Source organism: Pteropus medius, unplaced genomic scaffold, assembly GCF_902729225.1.
Source record: "Pteropus medius unplaced genomic scaffold, Ma_sr-lr_union100, whole genome shotgun sequence".
In the NCBI taxonomy this organism is placed as follows: domain Eukaryota; kingdom Metazoa; phylum Chordata; class Mammalia; order Chiroptera; family Pteropodidae; genus Pteropus; species Pteropus medius.
The window spans coordinates 13,671,878-13,677,984 of NW_024351729.1; positions in this window are offsets into that span (position 1 = coordinate 13,671,878).

Consider the following 6,107-nt stretch of genomic DNA (forward strand, 5'->3'; position numbering starts at 1 on the left):
GTTCTGGACCTTCTCTTAGGCTCATATGTGTATCTCCTTGTAAAATCCAGTTTTAATAAGAACCCTGCTAAATCATTTTCACCAGAACCTCAGCCTTCAATTCTGAACACCTTTGCTATCTGATCAGGATCTTCACTCTTCACTATTCCCAGGTGATAACTGATCACCCTGGACTGCTTCAGCATGAACTGTATTGGGTTGGTTTAGACCCCACGGTATCCCTGATGTTTCCTCTCAGTCATTTTTTGTGCACTGTTTCCACCCTGAACCTTGGCTACAAATTCCTCACTTGCCCATGTTGTATGAGGAGTTAAGTGCAGTCTCTCTCCCACTATGAATGAAGTCCCAATTGGAGAGGTCCCTGTCCCTACCTGTTGCAATCCCGAATAATACACGTCTTATCAGTTTAAACAAGTGTCATTGCATGCTGCGACACACTGCAGCTGCACTGTATTACATCTCCAGACCTGAGTGCAGTAAGCCGCGTTAGACGCAGCACCTCTGCACACTGAGACCCGCACTTTCGGGCTCCTTCACACATTTTGCGCAGCTCTGCTGGGCTTGGCGGTCTTTACGGCACTCTTCCAGTTTTGAAAGTAGGACTCAGCTACAGGCGCTCCTCCATATAGTATGGGAAGTCCCGGCAACATCTGATTAAAAACAACAAAACAAAACAATGAAGTACCCATCATGTAGCGACTGTGCTACAACCAGAAATGTCACCTTTGGAGTGGCCATTGCTATTGCGTCTAGTTGGCAGGTGCAAACAGTCTAAGGGTGGATCCTCTCTGTTTGGTGTAATCCACTCCGCTTGGCAATGCTAATTATTCTATACGCATGTCCTGGACTCATTTTGAACAGAAACAATAACAAACAGATACGAAAATGATTGCCATGAAGGGGGAAGTTTGTATTATACTCACAGTACCCTAGAAACAGGAGGCACGGCAGGCCATGGAGGGCCACGAGGGAGAGCGGCCTTCAAGATCAGATGGCAGGGAAGAAGAGAGTGACGTGGGCAGGAGACCTTATACGGTTTCTCTCAGAAGGAATGAGCAAAGTAAGGTAAACAAGAGGTACGAATTTATGATTTATCCATTTCTTCTATGTTGTCTAATTTGTTGGCACGCAAATGTTTTAGTAGTCTCTTATGGTTCTTTGTATTTCTCTGGTAAGAGTTGTAACGTCTCTTCTTTCATTTCTGATTTTATTGATTTGAGTCCTCTTTCTTTTTGTCTTGGTTGGTCTAACTAAAGCGTTTCAAAAAGAGTTGCCTTCTTTTCAAAAAGGCAACTCTTATTTCGTTGATATTTTCTGTTGTCTTTCCGGTCATTATTTCGTTGATTTCTGCTCGAATCTGTATCATCTCCTTCCTTCTGCTGACTTTTCTCAGTGTGTTGTTCTCTGCATTATTCCTTGAGGTTCAAGTTAGGGTTTTTTAGATCTTTCGTTATTCTTAACGTAGTGTTTTTCATTATCGACGTCCCTCTTAGAATTGCTTTTGCTGCATCTCATAAGCTTTGGCTTGTTGTTTTTTCATTTTTGTTTGTGTCAGGATACTTTGTGATTTCCCTTATTATTTCCTATTGGACCCATTGGTTTTTCTAGAGTTGTGGTTTAATTTCTACATGTTGTGAATTTTCCATTTTTTCTCTCACCAGTAAGTTCTATCTTCATACTAGTGTGATCAGAAAAGATACTTGTGTGAATCCAGTCTTGACACTGCAGTCCACCTTTCAGTCACTCTATGGTGCTTTAGGGGACACTATTGCAGCGGCATCGTGTTTGGCATTGCAGTGGCTCTCTACATGGCAGCTCAGGGAGCACTCAGCTTCTTGAGCTCCCCAATATGTCCTGGAAGTCATTGCATTACCCTATTAAAAAAACAGAACAATGCAGTAGCTATTAAGCAGCAAGCGTGAGAACAACCAGCAGTGCCCTTTAGTCAATGGCTCCTCTGGTGGGTCCAGTTGGTGTACCAAAACTGTCTAAGGATATGCCACCTCCTCTCATGTGAAATCACCCTGGCGCGAAACCATTCTGCTTGGTGTGCATATTGTTCTAAAATGTACCCTGTACTTGCTTTGAGCAGAAAAAGCAAGCAGACAGATGTGAAAATGATTGCCATGAAGGAAAATATTTTCATTATACTCATGGTCTCCTAGAAACAGATGGCAGGTCAGTACACAAAGAGCTACTGGAGAAGTGGGGAAAGAATGGGCTAAGCAAGGTAAGCCTGGGGTACAAACTATCATTGGAAAGTTTAAGTAGTTTCTGTGGACTCTGTGCTATAGGGTCGATCCCCAGTTGTCTGAAAGGCTGGAGTTAGAATCTTGGACAGTAGAAGTCTGATAAAAGAAGCCAGGTGGTGGGTATGGACTATGGGATTGGTTTGCTTTCTACTTAAGCTTTGCTGGCAGGCAAATTGTTATCTCTTGGAATTAGTTAATCCTGGGAAGGTGGATTCCCTGGGTCTGGGCTCCAACTGTAAGAGCATCAGGAATACATAAAATAAGAAAACATAGTTAATATAATTGACCCTGTTGTATTCAGGCATCTTGTAGAGGTTTTGTTGGTAAATATGAGAGATCCCTTAGCAATGGAATAATTTATACTCTTGCAAGTCAACCACTGAAGACTTTAGGGAGTTTAAACAGAGGGAAAAGCTCAAAAACACAGTTCTCATATTTATGACTTTGTCACATAAAAAGGCAATAGTAATTTTTTTAAGAACGTTAAAACTCTAGAGGATATAAGCTTTGAAATTACTTTTGAATTAAAGGAATGAACACATGTGAAGTTAGTAACGTTTTCAGTCCAGATTATCACCAGAAGTTAAAAGCACTGTCTTTTAAGTGCTACATATTGTATTTCTGCTAGCAAGAAAAAAGAAAAATTAAAAAAAAAAGGGTGCATAGAATCAAAAGAGGGGGAGAGACATAAAAAAGAAAAAGGAGTAGAATATGATAAGAATTTGTAAAGTATTACATATTGGAAACAAATTATATCAAACTATATCTCAGTTATATCTTTGTATGAAGGTGTACTACAGGTGTATCCACAGAATGTAAAAGTGGAAAAGAATTGGTTTGACTAGATGGAACGAAGAATAGGATGGGAAGACTATAACAGAGAGGTTCCATCTTATTGTATATGATTTTAAATCGATGGAGGAAATGTTATTTAGTTGTTGCCTGCACCACTGCTATGCTTTGCCCACATCTACTCCTGACACATGGAAGCAACTATTAAAAACAAATTTATTGTCTTTAGTTCTGGTGGATCATCTGTATGTTTAGTTAAAAATAGGCTTATATTGCTATTTAGTGATTTGCCAACTTTAGACAGTATATGTTAAATTCTTCTATGCTGGATGAGGATTTAATCCATATGTACAATCTCCCCCTGCACACTCCTTTCCACATTTATACTGCCATCTGCCATATGTCCACCATACACCTCTGCAACTTTAAGGTAACTTGCATTCCTTTTTCATGAACCTTTTTTTTCCTTCTTGTTCCAACAATCAGTAAGCACTACTATCATTAGCACTACTATCCTTCTCTCACCTTTCATATGAAATTTTCATCAAGGGTGGAGATTATCTTACTGGGCAGAATCAAGAACAAGACAAAACGAATAGAAGTATTTTGTCCTCTTCTCATTTATTTTAAAATTATTATTTGGATGGGGCATATGAATGAATCTTTTTCCCTTAAAAATGACATTATATTCTTTAAAGAAGTGAAATGCTAGGCTAAAGGGTAAAAGTTTCATAATGATCTCACCTGACTGTGTCTAGATGTGCACAGTAATAGAATTTTGGGGAAAAATAATTCAAACTCTAAACTGATAGTATTTAAATTCTTTTATGATTTGGGAATGAGATCTAGGTTTTTCTTATAGCGTTTCCCTTAAGGCATTAGCCTAATGTTAGCGTAAACAGCTTAACAAATATAGGCATTATCAGAATGATTTCTGGACATAAAAAAGCAGTTCTTATGCTTCCATTGAAGAAGGAATGCGAAATAACACATACATAGGATTCTTTTTCTCTCTGGGGCAGGGAATGGGGTCCATACAAGGATGCAAAAGCCTATTTTGACTCCTAGGGTCCTTTGAATAAGTATTTGCTGAATAAATGGGTTTATATCTATAATGGGTTAATAAAGGATTGGGGAGAAATTTCAGCTTTTAGAGCTTAACCTTATAATGAAGCTCTGCCAGAAAAGTACCCATTGCCACTAGCCAGAAGTCTTGTCTGGAAGGATTGCTCGTCTAATGCAGGATGGCACTGCATCTAATTTTACATGAGAATAACATGTTGAGATAAAAAATGCTGCCAACTAAACAACAATGCAATGATTTCTTGTCATTTAGTATTTTTATTTCATACTTAGTGAAATAATTTTCAGACTTAGAAACAGATTATTGTTACATATCAATCTTGTGCATGCAAAAAAGGGAAATGCAAATAAAATTGGTCAAGATATTCCAAACACAACTTCGCATTTTTCTAAATCACTTTTTAAGTCAGTTGTTGATGGCTGTGGTTTCCATACAGGATTGTCTTCTGCAAGTCTTAAGAGTGCTCTGCTGTTTTTATTTCCCATGCTGCTGATCCTATTCTGCACGTTTTCATACCGGCATTTTCTTGATCTAATCAGAAGTCAATGGATTTTTTTTTTTAAAGATAACATTTGGGATTCATTTTCCTTCTTTGATAATTTTTTTTTTTGACTAAAACTTGGGTTGTAATTGACTAACCATATCATTGGGAATAATAACTAAATCATTTCAATATTTTCTGGTGGGAGCGTTAGGCTTATTATTGAACTGTCCAGATACAGCTTTCCAAAAACGCATTAGGAACGTACTTGCAGAATAACTCAGGTCTCCCATAAGTCTAATAGCTTTTAGCCAGTCCCGTATCTATCTTTTCTAAGTGCTGGAGGAATCACCTTTTCTTCCTAGGAAAATCTTTCCTATTTTTCTAGGAAAAACTCTGTTCAAGTTTGAGAGACTCCTATACCTGTTAATTCCCTCCTCTGTAGGGTTATGGCTTTTATTAAACAATGCACTTAATTCATTTGAAATAAAGACCATGTGAACAGCTAGCTACATCCAGCTTTCCATATACAGAGGCAATGGTAACTAGGTTTAATACAGCTCCCCCACCCCCCACCGGCCAATATTAAGAGACTAGGACTGATTTCAGAGACATTAAAGTGTGAAAAATGTGTGTCTTAGCATCTGTGAAATACATTATGTCATGGTGGGTGGGTTAATATATAATGGATTTTCTTTCACCAATTCCAAGGTTAGGATGTGGAAAAGCTTGCCTTAAGAGAAATCGGTACTTTTTTTGTGTGTGTTTTGAAAAAAAAATCTGAAGGGGATTGTAAACCAAACAGTTGCAATAGACAGATTTAAAGTGGGAGAAAGACGTAGTGGGGAAGACGGGAGCTGAAAAATACACAAAGAATGGAAACTATGAATGCAAAAGCAATGGGCAAGTTAAAAAAAAAGGGGGGGGGACAAAGCCACAAGCTTATCGGGAAACCGTAATAATTATAGCAATAATCAAAGAGCAAGGTAGCTCATTCTAAGATTATTTTCACATAAGAAGACATAAGGTCGCCAGTTGGAGGTTCTCTTCAATTTAGGTATGATTATTTTCCTTATTACAGATGATCATGATACGTTCAGTAGTGTGATTGATTTCGGTTTGTATCCCCCATTACACTACGCTGTTTTTGCACACCACTATATTCGCAGTGGGTAGTACAGAATATCACTGACTGACTGAGTAGATTTTGATTAATATTTGTAACCCTTTCGTGTGCAGTGTAGGTCTTCGAATACCTAACCTTAAGCCTCAGTGTTTTCGTTTCTCAAAAAGATATAATAGGACTCATCATAAGATCCTATAAAAGGGGTGCCCTGAGGATGAAATGCAAGAATAGACATATAAACCTTAAACACCGTGCCTTAGCACAAAGCAAGAACTCATTGAACAGGAGCTTTTGTTAGATGCAGCTCACTGCGGGAAACACGCCGGATCAGTGCAGACTAGCCCCTCTAAGCCCCATTTTCTTTTCTACAGT